The sequence below is a fragment of the Sceloporus occidentalis genome, unplaced genomic scaffold (genome assembly GCF_023333645.1).
Source record: "Sceloporus occidentalis isolate IW3139 unplaced genomic scaffold, rSceOcc1.0.p SCAF_1, whole genome shotgun sequence".
NCBI lineage: Eukaryota > Metazoa > Chordata > Lepidosauria > Squamata > Phrynosomatidae > Sceloporus > Sceloporus occidentalis.
The window spans coordinates 66,199,913-66,216,218 of record NW_028316981.1 but is presented as its reverse complement, the minus strand read 5'-3'; the positions used below and the strand labels follow the sequence as shown (position 1 = coordinate 66,216,218).

The 16,306-nt window shown below is 38.9% G+C and overlaps 1 protein-coding gene across 2 annotated transcripts in view; it reads left to right on the top strand.

The window, feature by feature from the left end:
• LOC149321514 (ubiquitin-like modifier-activating enzyme ATG7) overlaps positions 1–16,306 on the top strand; it is a 171,749-nt gene that overhangs the window by 78,030 nt on the left and 77,413 nt on the right. The window lies entirely within an intron of this gene.

Sequence of the window (16,306 nt, the reverse complement as noted above, 5' to 3'; positions counted from 1 at the left end):
ATCACATATGAACATATGTTCCTTTTTGACCACATCCATGCCAGCAATTTGTAGAAAGTTTTTTATTTATCATTGCTATCTGATGTGGGGTTTTATACCATTTGCTAATTAACTTTAATTGTTGTTCAGTAAAGTCACTGTTATAATCTGTAAGTATGTATGTACACATGTGCACACAATCCCCATTTTATCTCAGTTCACAATTGTAATGACTGGGCCCTACAGTCATTTGGGGACTTCTCCTGGACCACAAAGGGTTAATCTGGGGGGAGGTACATGCTAATGAGGGCTGACATCACATGCTAATGAGCTGTGACATCATAGCTGATGTAAGGTCTAACTGACCAATCAGAGAGTAGGACCGGGAGATTCAAGAACATTCCTTGAGTAGCCTTTAAAAACCCTTTGCGACCATGTGGTCTTTTGTCTCTCCCTCCCTCCTCTTGGGGGAAACCAGATGTTTTCTTTGTTCTCTGTGAGGAACAGGCTCAGGAATGCAGGTGGAGTTGGCAAGAAGCCCTCCCTGCATGCAGAAACACAACATGAACTGCAAATCCCATCACTGTGTGAGTAGCTAGGAAATGTGTTAGCTAGTGCGTTTAGGTTTTGTTATGTTTATCTAATAGCTTGCCTGAAATAAACTCTTTGTAACTATGCTTTTCTGTACCTGCAAGGCAAGGAGGCTTTGCATGAATGATATCTTCGTATCCTATTCTATTTCTTTAAAATAAATATCTTTATTTAAAAGTATCTGCTGTCTCTCTCTGCTCCTGTACACGCGTCTTAGCTCGGCTACTGGTTGCTAAGTTAACAAGGGAACGGAAACTAGATCTCTCCCTAGCAAGTCCCAGTGTGTGCTTAGGGAAACGTAGTTCATTGAGATTCACTGGGTGGTGGCAGCGAAGAATACAAGATCTCAAGGGGTCTCATTCAGCTCAGCAGGGAGCGGGAATGGAGACCTGGGAGTAAGAGCCACACACAGGGCTCATTGCCCCCAGGGATCATCACAACAGTCTACTAGGTATATCTGACTGAAGTTCTGGACTGTTAATGATTTGATTACTATCCAAAAATCTAGGAATTAGCGAGATATTATCAGATCACGTGACACACTGCAAATAATGAAATGTCATCAGATAATGTGGCCCCTTACTCTGTTATGCTGTTATAATCTGTGCTATTTTCATTAATTTCTTTTATCAGTTTGTTTGAAATTGCTGCCAGACCACCTAGCACTACTGGAACCACAGTTGTTTTCTTTATCATCACGTTGTTGTTGTTGTTAATTTTATTTATAGCACATCCTTTCCTCACTGAAGGAGGCTTACAATTTAAAATACAGTACAGTTAAAGATACAAACAGTCAACATTGAAGTGGAGTCAAACAAACAACATTTAGAAATAATTTTAAACATACAGTGAAAAACGATAAGCTGTTTTAAAACAGTACAGTTAAAGCCAGTATAACATCTACAGCATTATATATTGTTGTGCTACAATAACAAGAAAATAAGTTATAGAGATTCACCAGTCTTGCGTTAAAGTGGGAGAACTGTGGCTAGAGGTTCATGCTATTGTAGAAAGTGACACATAGGGCACATCAAGCATATATCTTTGATGATATCAAGAATGGTTTGCACTGGTATAAAGGGATATCAAGAATGGTTTGCACTAGTATAAAGGATACTTCTTTGTGGGACTCTTGGTGCCAGTCTATATATAGTTGCATGTTCTATTGCAACTATAAAGCTCATGTTCCTTTTGTTGCATACTCTCTTGTTTATATAATATTCACTTGAGCCAGTTGTGCAGTAGAGTTGATGTACTGCTAATGTACTGATGTACTAAATCTGGTATAATACTACAAGCAGTATGCCAATTTGAAGGTAGCCATTGTAATCACATTTACATATTTGATTAGGTTCAAACTCTATTGCTGCATGTATAATGGTGTTTCATCACAGACATTTTAAGTTTTAATTTTAACTTTGAATTAATAACCATAGTGTCATTCCAAATGTAACAAATTTAGCTTTCATATGAATGAATTATGCATTTTTAAACAGTTTGATTCATATGACTGGAACTTCTGACACAATGGGAGCTCTTAGGTTTCAGCGATGTACTGTATATGTGGCGTGCACTTAAAATACAGTGGTACCTCCCCTACGCAGGAATCCGTTCCGGATCCTTCCGCATAAGGGGAAATCCGCATGTGCTGGAGCTCCATTAGAACTAATGGGGCTCGCGCCTGTGGTGTGGTGCGGCGGCACGTGCAGCCATGTGTACACACCCCATTAGTTCTCCCGGGGCGCATGAGGGGCTTTTCCAGTGTGGCTTTCAGAGTATGGTCCGCCCGCATAAAACATGGGCGCACTGTACTACAGATCTATTTAACAATCATACATTGTAGTGAGATTTATGGATCTTATCTCAGTGAGCAATTTGATCACTTCAAATATTGTAATGATTAATAGATTCATAAATAGATTGACACAGGTTTTTGTTTTTATTTATTTAAAATCAGAATTGCTGGGAGTTCTGTTTTGTATAGTTTCTTTTTAAAAAAAATTTGGAGAGTGTGTGTGTGTGAGAGAGAGAAAGAGCGAGAGAGATGGCTTGGCAATAAATATAGACTCAAACAATTACAAATACTGAACAAAAAAACTAGGCAGCAGTGTTGGATGGCATTAATGGAAGCAGTGGTGTACTAGCCGAGGGTGTCATGCGGTGTGGGGAGGTGGGGCTTCTGGAGACGGGGATTCCAGGGCTCGGGATCATATGAAAACGGCTACCCAGGCTGTGGAAACGGCCACCCACCTGGGCTGTAGCCCCCCCCCCCCCGAGGCTCGTGGAAACTGCTGTGTGACTAGGAGAAGCAGCTGTGCAACTGGGGAAGCCCCTCCTGCACATCCTGGAGACCCCCCTGAGGCCCAGAACAGCACCCGTGAGGGCCTAAGGAGTTCCTGCAGGGGGTGGGGGCCCGACTAGGTGTCACCCCCTCTTCAGGGGTGTCGCCTCCCTTCTGGGGTGTCACCCACTGTGGCCCACAGCCCCCCAGGGATGCTACTGAATGGAAGCAACCTGCATTTGAACTATTGTGACCAGATACACACACCACTTTCCCCCATTTTCCTCACTTTTTCTTTCCCATTGTTCCATTTCAATTGGGGAACCAATTTTTAAGCCTATTTCACCATACAGTCCTTAATCTGTTTCCCTTTAATTTCAAATCTCAACAACATTTTATATATTTTGGCTGTCAAATGTTCAGTGAAAATACATTCTTGTGACATTTTCGTATTCAGTTTTAATTTGCTGTAACCCACCTAAAGAACTTTTTGTTGTGGTGCAATATGCAAATACAAATAAGTAAATAAAATTAGTAATCACTCAGCTAACTAAATTAAAACTAAATTAATTTGAGATGTATACCAAATAATCAAGTCTTTTAAACGGTATCCAGTATGAATAAAAGGAACTGATAATGACATTTAAAGCCCTAAACTGCATGGGCTCTTGATATTTGAAGAAGCACCTCACCCTATATATAGCTTCCAAGGGTTGAGATCTGCTGGAAAAGATCTTTTCTCTGACTCCGCACTGAAAACAATGCACTATTTGCGATTTGTAGAGGGACTTTATCAGTTGTGGCACCTTAGTTGTGGAATGCTCTTCACTTAAAGGCCTGATTGATACTGATGTCGGTTTCATTTTGACACTAGTTAAAATGTTGCATTCTCATTAAATCCTTATTAAACGATCCTTTGTTAAAACCTTTAGATGCTAATGATTTCATCCAAACCTATATAAATGGTTCTAGATTTTTTTCACTTTTTAACATTTCATATTTTTACATTGTTCTGACTGTTTAATATGCTTTTCAGTTGCTTACATTATTTTATTCTTTTAAATTTTAAATTGTTTAAACATATTTTATTTAAAATCTTCCAGCAATATTACAATATTTCAATTAATAGACCCATGTTTTAATTGATGGATTATGAGTTAGGTGTAGAAAGTTGTGTGTCTATCTATTAATCTTTCAGCACTGTTTGAACCCTGAATTTAATCCAGAGGTCAGCTGTTGCAGTGTAGGATAGAGTGTATATCTACATGGGTTTTAGGATACATTGTCAGGGCACATGATGTAGCAGCTAAATTAAGGTCTAGATCTGATCAGTGCCTGTTTGAAAGAATGTTTGTGAATCTAGTGTGTACTTTGCTGTATTTTTGTAAACAAACTTCAGAATGAAGTCCTTTTTAAAAGGTGATGTGTTGCTTGGAAGATACATTTTTAATAGCCAAAATATATATTTGCAATTTGTGTTGGGGTTTTTTAACATGTTCTTAATCTGACTTGTGTAAACAGCCTGATTGTTTTAGTTTTGGTCTCTAAGCAAATATATTACATTCTAAAGACTGTTCATATTTTTTGTTTTCTGTTTTGCTATTCCTCCATGGATGTTTTCCCAAATAATTTAAAAAAACATCTTGAACCTTCATTTCATTAATGCATATGTATTCTGTGATGACACTAATCTCCCTTATTGTTGCCAGGTTTGAAGTATAATGTGTGTGCTTGCAAGGCTTAAAGAGTTGTTTAATTGCCAGAACCCATAAAGTCAGGGTTTCACAATAGTATCTCAGAAGACATATTGCAAATCTGGCAAATGAGAAGCAAAGGACAGCAGAAGTGATTGGGAAGTGAGATGGTGATGGTGAAGCAACTCCCCTATGAGAAAAGAGTTACATGCTTTAACTATTTTTAGTTTAAGACAGTCAAGAAGGACCACAATGGAAATTTATAAAAGTGTGCACAGTCTGAAAAAAGGAATACAAAGGTTTTCCTCCTTCTTTGTAACACTAGAACCATGGTTTTCCTGTCTGATGAAAGATTTCATCACAGACAAAACGAAGACTATAAGAATCCACGGTATTTACCAATACCTAAATGGTGAAAATTGCATCTTTTTCTGATCCCCACTGGATATATAGTGACAGTGGCCTAGGATAATGATTTTTGAACCAGCAGCATACTCAAAAGGAAAGAACATTTAAAATTTGCTGAAATGATAGACAAGAAGGTAAAAAGCAATATCTAATTATAAATAGGGAGTAGCATTAAATATGAGGCAGCAGTAAAAAAAACTATATAGCATGACAACTTAAGGAATTAGGACTAGCAAATAAGAAAATAATATAAGGCACTGACTGAGGTACAACTGCTAGAGGTTGCACAGAGGTCCAAAACATACTGCAGAAATAATCCAATTTGAGACCGCTTTAACTGCCCTTGCTCAGTACTAGGGAATCCTGGGAATTGTAGTTTATTGTGGCACCAGACCTCTCTGACAGAAGGCTAAATATCTCAAAAAACTACTGTCCCCATAATTCCTTAGCATTGAGCCTGGGCAGTTAAAGTGGTCTCAAGCTGACTTGGCCCCTGCTTCTCATGCTGATTCGATAGTTGGATTGTACCTTCTGATGTGTCTAGTAGCTAATCTGTAACAATTTATAGCTACTCTACCATCAACTTTGCATTTCATCCTAAAAGTATTCCATGGATCCCCATAATCTCATCCCCTCTCCTTTAGGAGGTTGTTCAACAGTGTAATATGCTGCCTCAGAGGATGGTGGAGTCTCCACCTCTGGAGGTTTTTAAACACATGTTGGATGACCATTTGGTGGTAGTGCTTTGATTGTGTATTCCTGCATGACAGAATGGGCTTGGTCTTGATGGCCCTTGTGGTCTTTTCCAGCTCTAGGATTCTGTGATTCTACATGTACATACCTCTGCTTGCTCCATAGCTGCAGAAGCCCTTTGGAATGAGCAGTTAGTCTGTTGTGCTTCATTTTCTTTTATTTTTTTGATTGACCAGTGGCATATTCTAGAGCAGAGCTTTTCAAGTTATCTGATGTAGGGACCTGGCAGAGTTTTCCCCCAGTGTGCCAGGGATCTCACTATTTTGTGCTTGTTAACTACAGTTGTTTCTGTCTTGGAAACTTACCATGACCCAACAATGTATAGCTCATGGACTGTCACTGGTTCACAGACCACCACTTCAAATCACACTGGTCTAGATTATTTTATTTACAGGTACAGTATTTGATTATATGCCCCCCTCAGCAATTAGATCATGGTTGGGGTCTTAATTCCCTTGGCCCCCCCCCCCCCTCTTAATAGGTCTGGTAATGTTGAGTGTGGCCACACTTTTCTGGTATTATTGGGTCTCTCCCTTCCCAGCGATAAGGGCTACATACTTTCCTAAAAGTGCTGAAAGTGTACTGATAGCTGGGGAAGCATCTGGGCCATCTGCTTTTTTACAGGGGCTTTGTGTGAGCTGCAGGAACCTGAGTCCTCCCAGCCTTCCCTCTTCTCTGTTCCCTCTCAAATTTCTGGCACCTTGAGAAAAGGAGCATTGGATGTGTGACAAACCCTTTTTTCCTCATTCACTAAGTATTTTAATATACAAATTCAGGTATTCCAAAATCCAAATAAATAAATAAATAAATAAATAAATAAATAAATAAAATCTGAAATGCTAAACACTTCTGGTCCCATTTTGGTAAAGGGAAGCTCAACCTGTAACATATTTCAATGTTACAGCTACAGACCATAAACTGATAGTGTTGCCATTATCATCTTTTGGGGTAGAGGGAAAGATAAAGAAGAGATCTAGCTACATAAAAATAATGAAAGCAATTAGCAAAAAAATACCAGAAGTTAAGACATCCCACTCTTGCAGTGTCCTGAATCTGGAAAGAACAGCCTTTGGAAAGCTTTCTTGGAAAGTTAGTAAAGACAAAGCTGCTAAAGCTAGACAAAATGCAATTAATAGGTAAGATAAAGAAGGGTTGAATTTAAAGATTAAATGTACCTGCAGAAAAGATAATTGGAGCAATCTTTTCTCTTTTTGTTCTGTTAGTTGCAGAGGTTTTTTTTGGGGGGGGGGTTGGTAATTTGTAGTTTGTAGTATGTAGTTTGTTTTTGTTAACTGTATTACTTAATTTCTGTTTCATGTAGTTTTCTATCCAGTAAAGTTAATTCAAAGTTAGATCTGTACTGCATATTTTAACCCACCCAGTATGGATGGTATGAAACTCTTTTTCCATAGGAATAATGAACAGAATAGCTGTGCCAGGAAGTGCAGCCAGCATATGACTCTCTTGAGACTGTTACAAGCCAGAATGACACAAATGAGTGATATTTGAAACTTATAAAGAGTCTTGCAGTCCAAAAGTGGAAACTGAAATAAAATGAGATGGAGTGGAGAAGCATCGTTTGCTTGGCAAGATACCTTTCGAACATGCCATACAGTAGGCAGATATTTCTGCTTGCCATCAATCACACCACAGAAATAATCTGCATTACATTTCAGTACTGACATTTATGAGCTCTTTTACAGCAAACGGAGAATAAACCAAACACTTTTCATAATACTGCAGATCATCCTACTTATATCAAAACAGCAGTCCTTATAGATGGATTATAACAGGAAGCTTTTATAGTTGCATCATCTGAGGATATTTTATTCCAAGTACTGATTGTTTTTATTTAAAATAGTAATTACAGGAAAGTGAGGAGAAAGTACTGTATCCCAGCACTTGGGGACTGCAGCCAAAAATGATGCCTTTGCTGGCTTGTTGTCAGTAACAATCAAAAATATTTTAACATAGACCTTTTCTTTTCTCTCCCCCTTTTCCTGTTTGCACCTGGCCTGCAGTCAGTTTCATAAGTTTTATCTTTTATTATTACAGTAATAAACTTATATAATGGCTGTGTATCCTTTTGTATAAAATAATAAATACAGATGTAATTTTGCTTATGCAGTCATGTATTCTCACACTAATAAACAAGGAATCCATAAGTGAGTTGTGTTATATGACTCGTAAAATTCATGTTATGAATTATTTCTTGGGTTATGAACATGGTAGACTGAGATTGGCCTAGCCTTCATGAGAGACATCTGTTCCTGGCTGCGACAGCAGGATATTTAGGTGTTACCTTGTCTTCTTTAATTATAAGACAGTACCCCCCCCTCCCCCCGTATCTCCTACTTCCTCAAGTGGAAAATGAAGTGTCTAAGAGGTTCCTATTCACAAGGAGCAAAACCTTGGGAAAACCTGAGTTCTTGTTGATGTAGAAAACCTTCATGCAAATAGGGGCATTTTATCTTCAGATGTGGAAAGTGGCAATGAGTATGGACAAAACTCTGGTACTGATACGTTGAGAAAAGTCTAATCAGAAGCTAGGGATCCCAAGTTCAGTCCATGGCTAATCTTGCTGTATGTTGTCTGTTGAGCAACTAGATCTAAAACTAGGTTGTGTGAAAAGGCAGGAATGCATCTTAGAGATATGAGGATTTCTCACTTGAACCATGTGGAAAATTGGGCTTATTAAAAGCTGCAGTCCAAGCATCCAGCACTGTGTCTCCCTATGAATGAGAGACCTCCAAGTTACCCTGTCATCAAAAGTCCTCCTCAGGTCTTGGAAGGCCATGGCTTCTTTGATTGAGTCTATCCAGTGGCATCACTGGGAGCTTGCAGGAGGTGTGGACTGTATCATGTGACACTTCAGGGAAAGTGTGACACCTGGTTGGGCCTTCTTCCCCCTTTGGAGCAGGAGAGGCAAACACAAACTCTTCCTAGCTGCTCCATTTCTGGGCTTTCTCCCTGGGGAGGAAGTCCTGTGACAGAGCATCAGGAGGGGTGAAGACATTCCTTCTGTCCCCTCCCTCCCACTGACTTACTTGCCTGGCCAGGGTGATACAGTGGCTGGGGAGGGAGAGGAGGCAAGAGAATCTGTCAGCAGCTGTCCGCAACAGGTAACACACTAACCAGGGACACCACTGAGTCTATCCATCTGGAATGCAATCTTCTTCTTTTCCTACTGCCTTCCACCTTACCAAACATTATTGTCTACTCTGTTGTTTCATGTGTTATCATGATGTGTCCAAGATACAACTGTCTCAGTTTTGTCATCTTAGCTCCTAGTTCAGGGTTGATTTTCTTTTGACCCATTTATTTGTCTTTTTAGTAGTCCATACTACCTGTAGACATTCTCCAGTGCCATATCACAAACACGTTTATTTTTTTCCTAACACCATGGCATGGGCAACCCTAACTTTAGTATTCAATTGTTGTATATATATTTACACTCCAGAATCTTGCCTAGTTCCTTCATAGCTGTCCTTCCAAATCGTCGTCCTCTTCAAATTTCTTGACTGCAGTCTCAATTCTGATTAATGACGGAGTCAAATTATGAAAGAGGTCTCAGTTTCTCAGTATCTTCATTATCTACTTTCATCTATGGTCACTACTTTTGTTTTTTTAGTGTTCAACTTTAGACCTGCCTATCCACTTTTTTCCTTGACTTTCTTCAGTAATTGTTCCAAGTCTTTGCTGTTTCTTTGCTACTAGTATGTTGTCCTGTGCATATCTTAAATTGTTGCTGTGTTGCTGTTCCTTCTTCCAATTTTCATGCTTCCTTCCTCAAAGTCTAATTTAGTTTTATGCATTATATGTTCAGTGTACAAATTAAGCAGGTAGGGTGATAAAATGCAGTCTTGCCTGGCTCCTTTTAATTTCTACTTGGCCATGTGTTCCCCTACCGATTATCCCCATTCTTGGCCTCAGTTTGCCTTGGCTTTCTCAGATTTTGTGGAAGAGTTTTCTTGTTCTTCTTCTTTTTATTGTCATCTCCTTTTTTTGCATGGATGATTATAGTAGTTTTCATTGTCTGTGTGCACAAGTTACTGAACAGTTGCATTCATTAGCCACAATACCACTCATAGTTAGAATCATAGAGTTGGAAGAGACCACAGGGGCCATCCAGTCCAACCCCCTGCCATGCAGGAAATCACAATCAAAGCATCCCCGACAGTATCCCTAGTATCTCATAGTTGTCCTAGTAACTCATTGAGTGCCATCTTACTTGAGTGTTTCATGTTCTGGCTCTTTTTTTCCATTTTGAATTGTCCCATCATAAGAGTTTTTATGGTAAAAGTCATTCAGAAGGACTTTACCATGGCTACCTCTATGCAGTACTAACAAGCATTAGTTATGGTGCCACTGCTATTGTCTCCTAGAGATCTTCTGCTAGTGTCAGCTACCACTACTGCTGCTGCTCTGTGGCTGTTTGGCACATTTACTCTGGCTGTTCAGCAGAAAACATCCTAAAGGGATATAAAAATGTTTATTGTCGCTAATTTCAAATAATATTGTCAGAAAACAGAATATGTAAAAATTAATGAAGGAGAAAGACTTGCTATGACTTACTCCCCTTGAAATCCAAAACACACAAGTTGAGGGGGAGACCACTAGTTTCCAGTCCTAAAGGGGCTGACATTCTAAACGTACCATGACTGTATGAGGGCTTTCGGCTGAGCAAATAAATGCCCATACATACACATTCCATGCCTGACAAAGGTACAACATTTTCTTGTAGGCAGATTAAAACAAGACAACATCTGCTGAATGTGTGATGCTTTTCTTCCCATCATAATTTTCATGTCTTATTGAATCTGGCAGAGAGAGAGAGAGAGAGAGACCTTATCCCAAACAAATGCTAACAACCTTATCAACTGATTAAAGTATTGGAACAAATTCAGGGTTGATCAGGAAATCTAGAATTTCAGGCATATTAATGAAAAAAATCTAACAAATATTTTAACAAGCTGCTCCAAAAGTTAGCACAATCCACAGTGTTCCCATTTGTGAGGACTGAAGAATAAGTATATGTAGTCTGCAGACCATTGTTTTCCATGTTTATTGGGATAGTTTTGTTAGAATTTGAATGAATTGAGCAGTGATTTATTTCTCCCCAAGCTTTCTGCTTTATCACACTAGGGGGCAAACAGGATTTAAACGAGAGTTAAACTAGAGAAAACCAGGAAATGCTTGATGTTTATCACACGACATTTCCTGGTTTTCTCTAGTTTAACTCTCATTTAAATCCTGTTTGCCCCCTAGTGTGATAAAGCAGTTTGAGAGTAGTTCCCACTTCACTTTCTAAAATTCTGAGTTCCTTGCTGAAGGTTCTTCCTTGAAGGAACCTCTTGTTCTTTCATTACCTTTATTTAGTTTTTAATTGTATTGCTTTCATCATCTCTGTTTTTTCCTGCTATTATCCTTGTTGGTCATATAGCATATCTATTCTTGGTTTACATTTTCCTTTGATTTCTCACATCTCTGAAAGACATACCTTGCTCTATCTTTTTTGTTGTTTTTGTCTGTTTCTTCACACAGATTACTTTGCACATACTTTTGTAACTTAGGGGCGAAACAGCCAGCCCATTTACAGCATCTTCCCAGTGGCTTGGGGGGGCGTGTCGTTTAGATGACACAGGAAGCTGCCGTGAAGCTGCCCACCTGACCACACAGTGGGCAGCTCTGCAGCACTCAGGCAGAGCGGTGTTTATACACTGTATGCTGCAGAAGTGCTGCAAAGCCATGACACTGGTGAAAAATCTGACTTTTTGTTGGCTGAAAAAGGAGCCTTCTTTTTTTTTTTAACTTTTTTATTAATTTAAACATAAAAATATACACACATACAAAATACATATATACATACAAAACAGTGAACAAAGAGTAACTAAAATGAAAAAAATAAAACAAAAAACAAATATATAAAAATATATGTTTACATATTTCATTTATATGTAGCTTATTTAGTTGTGATGAACTTCCTAGTGCCTCAAAACCATCCTTTGTAAAGAAAAAAATCTGGTTTTCTGTACATTTAATCCCTTCATGGTCTCTATGCCTGTATCTAAATAAGTTGATTCTTGTAATTTTGCTGTTTCTAGAATCATAGAATCATAGTGTTGGAAGAGACCACAAGGGCCATCCAGTCTAACCCCCTGCCATGCAGGAAATCACAATCAAAGCATCCCTGACAGATGGCCATCCAGCCTCTGTTTGAAGACCTCTAAGGAAGGAGACTCCACAACACTCTGAGGGAGTGTGTTCCAATGTCCAACAGCCCTTACTCTCAGGACGTTCCTCCTAATGTTGAGGTGGAATCTCTTTTCCTGGAGCTTGCATCCATTGTTCTATGTTCTAGTCTCTGGAACAGCAGAAATCAAGCTTGTTCCCTCCTCAACATAGCATCCCTTCAAATATTTAAATAAGGCTATCGTATCACCTCTTAGCCTTCTCTTCTCCAGGCTAAACATCCCCAGCTCCCTAAGTCGTTCCTCATAGGGCATGGTTTCCAGACCTTTCACCATTTTAGTCGCCCTCCTTTGAACACGCTCCAGTTTCTCAGTGTCCTTTTTTAATTGTGGTGCCCAGAACTGGACACAGTATTCCAGGTGGGGCCTGACCAAAGCAGAATAGAGTGGCACTATTACTTCCCTTGATCTAGACATTAAATCCTTAAATACCAAAGTCAGAATCATCTATGCAGAGTATTTCTGATTTGTTTGTATGGCTTTGAAAGATGCACAGTGAAGAAAGCTGACAGGAAGAAATTCAACTTATTTGAAATGTGCTGGAGGAGAGTTCTACAGATACATATCATGGACTGACCAAAAGACAAATGAATGAGGTGAAGAGCAAATCAAGCTTGAAACCAAGTTATGTCTTCTCAAATCCAGAGTGATAAGAAGACATAACTTGAGTTCACATGCAGAGAGGTAAGAAGTGGAATGCTGCTATTGCCTGTTATACATTGCTTCATTATTACACTTCTTTTCAAAGCACTCCAAACAAAAAGCACTGTATGTAAACTGTTTTCTAAAATCCTTTTTTGACTTTTTGGCCATCCTAGGAAATAATTATATACAGGAAAATGAGGAATATGACTTGCCTGAGACCATATTGTGAATTTATGCACAGCTAGGATTTAATTCACATAGGTAGGGAGGGGTGCATATTGGAGTGTACCTATTGTAGAGTGTACCTATTCATTTGAGAACTATGAAAATAGAAGTTCATTTGTATGGACAAGAAATCTACCTCCATGCTAAATCATTATTACAGCTTGGTAGTTCTCCATAACCCAAACTATTAGAAATTGTGCCTAAGATTCTAGGGCAGATATTCTGAACTCTAATGGCGATCACAGCTTGTCTTTTAAGTGCATAAATTGGTTAGGTGAGCATTGTTTATACAGTATAGCTTTTATGAAACTAGTGTAAATATATTTTGAAGTTCTCTGAGTACACTCTTTTGGGACAACATTCAGCTGTCTTTCTCTTCCTGACAGCTGTCTTTCTCTTCCTGCTATACAGAGTGAAACTCAGCTGCAAAAGGAGTGTTTGTGTGTGTGAGAGGGTATTGCAAATAAATGGGGGTGATAAACAATACAGACAGAGATTATCATGATCACATTTTTGGTGCAATCCTGTTCAGGAACTATTCAGAGCAAATAGTGAGAAGTTTATAAAGAAGTGTTAGAATCTTTTTGTAGAATCTGAAAAAAGCAACTGTTGAATATTGAGATTATGCTCCCAAGAGGAGCTGCATTTAATGTTGTGGAAAAAGTTAAAAAAAAACATCCCAAGAGGAATTATATTCATAAATTCATTGACTTCCAAGTAAATGTCCAGCATAAACATTCTGGGTTGTGAACAGCAGCCCAGGTGTACAAATGTCTCTGAACAAATGTGTTATTTCAGCACGTATAAAGTCAGGCAGCTCAGATGTCAGAGAAAGAAGACAGATATGCATATACGAAATAAAACAGGATGAGTAACATGTGCATTTCAACCAGTGATGGTAGAATACTAAACACAAAGAAGGAAGAAAGAGCTGGGTATGTTCAAATAATGTTTAAAATTTCATTTGTTTAAAACCAGGGGAATTTATGTCTGGCTACCTGCCAATGTTCTTTGTCTCTGGGAGAACATAACCCAAGGAATGGGAATTCACTTCTCCAGGATTAAATTTGAGCAACAGTTACACCTAAGATCTCCTGAGCATAACCTAAGATTTTAAGGGACCAACATAAGGACATCACTACCTTTAGATTTGATGCATACAAAGGAATAAAGGAGAAGGAGTGGGGGAAAGGCACGAGGCAACACCTTTGAGACTAACTGCTTTTTATTTTAGCATGAATTTTCATGGCTGTAAATCTAGTTCTTCAGATGCAGTACAAAGTAGTATTGAGGCCTCCAATATAAAGCTTATTTATAGAATTGTTGGAGTGGAATAGAATGTTGAAATCCAGGAAATTTGTTATTATTCTATACCCTTGGGTTATTTTTTCTTTTTATATGTGAATATCTGAAACATTTTTTAGAATCCAAGGTGATGTTCCTTACACTAAACACCCTCTGTGCAAGATGGCACTTTTACTTATGGAATGGCATGGGTGTATTATACATAGCCCACTATGTTGTGTTGCCCATCCTTCCAGAGGACTGTCTACCCTATGTTCAAAGGTGATAGAGGGCTACAGTTTGGAAGACGGTTGACTCCTTTGCCCCCTATCCACACTGAATCACTTAAATCTTAATTACAAGTGTCTCGTGTGTGTGTGTGAGAGAGAGAGAGAGAGAGAGAGAAATGTCTGTGATTCTATCTGCAAGCAAACTCTGGCCTCCATTATGCATTTTTGTTGTGCTGCCTTCAAAATAGATGAATAGCATCTTTAATAAAAATAATCACTGGGAAAGAGTTACAGTAACATTATTAGGGAATGTGGCGCCATGCCATGTGGATTATTCCAAGTGCTATGTTATGAAAAAGGCAGCTGCGAGAAGTTGTTGCATAAAATAGAATAAAAATATTTTGTTGCACAGAATAGAAATAATTTTGGGGCAGTATATAACAACATAATGTTAAGAAAGCATATAAAAAACCCTCTCAAACATTTAAAAATGTGTATATACACTTGTTTATAAAGTATAATGTTTCTCTAGGCACTATCAGAAGGTTTTGAGGGAGCTGCCATACATGAAGTCTGAGCATCCTATGCAACACCACACAAAACCCCAATTCCTGTTTAGAATCACCTAATTTTTGCAGTGCCTTAGTCTTAACACCTTCTTGGTACCTTGCCTAAATTCTGTTTTCAACCCTTCTATCATACTTTTCCAAGCAAGAAAAGTGATCTTTCTCTATTTGGAACAGAACATTGTATTTTAGGTACTCCTGTTTTGTGTGGTGATATAGGTTCTGAGGTGAGGTGGATGGCAACCAGGAAAAAGGCATTATCTATAAGTCATTTTGAAGATCTGAGGTTGAAGTTCAAAGGCCCAGATATCACTTTGTTCAGTGATATCAAAAGCTGCTGAGAGGTGCAGCAGAACCAACAGGGACACACTCCTCTGTCCAGTTTCCAGCATAGATAAACCACAAAGGTGACTAAATCCATCCCTGTATCATAGTCTGGTCTGAAACCAGGCTGAAATAGATCAAGATAATCTGCCTCATACAGGTATCACGGAAGTTAGGAGGCCACCACATGCTCTAATACCTTACTAAAAAACAGAATGTTGGACACTAGCCGATATTTTTCCTTTATAGAGGTATCCAAGAAATGGTGTTTCAACAGAGGCCTTACACTCCTTTACGCATGTTGAAACCGTGCCTTGTTCTAATGAGGCTTTGACTGCTCTATTCACACTTGGCCAGTCCCCTTCTGGCCCTTTTAATGAACCAAGAAGGGAAAGGTTCTAGCTGACATGTAATGGCTCTCACTTCTCTAAGGATCCTGTTCACGTCCTTCAGCTGTGCAGATTAAAAACAACCCATTATTCCTGGACCAAAGTTACATCCACTATGTCTGAGCAGGAATGGACCTGAGCACTTTTATCTGTCAAGTGCCACCCATATTCTTCACAGCAGCCTGTTGAGTGGTTTATATTATCGTCTCAGGGGCCAGAATGTAACAGACCTCTCACCACTCGAAACCGCTCCACTGGGTGGCTCCTTGAAGATACAGTGGTGGCAGAAAAGAATAATTGCCATGACGTAAGCTTTCAGCTCTGTCCCATGTTCTGTTAGATTTGCTCTGAGTCTTCTGCCAGTGTCACCCTAGTCTCTATCTTGCTTGCAAAATTAAGGTTTCCTATAATGCAGCTCAAAACATGAAACACATTTTCTGGAATTTTACTATGTTTGCTGTTATTGCCCTTACCATTCACGTTACTTGGAAGCTTTATTTTAACTAGCTAGTTAATGCTACTGAATAGGTTCCTGGACTCTTTGACATATAGTCCAATTAGCTAGAAACAATTCACAGTTCTTCCGTGTGTCTGAAGTTCATAAGAATATACACAAACCTGTTTTACTGAAGATTTTACCAGTAGCTGTAGATGAGATTCCTCATAGCTGCCATAGTAGAAAGCCT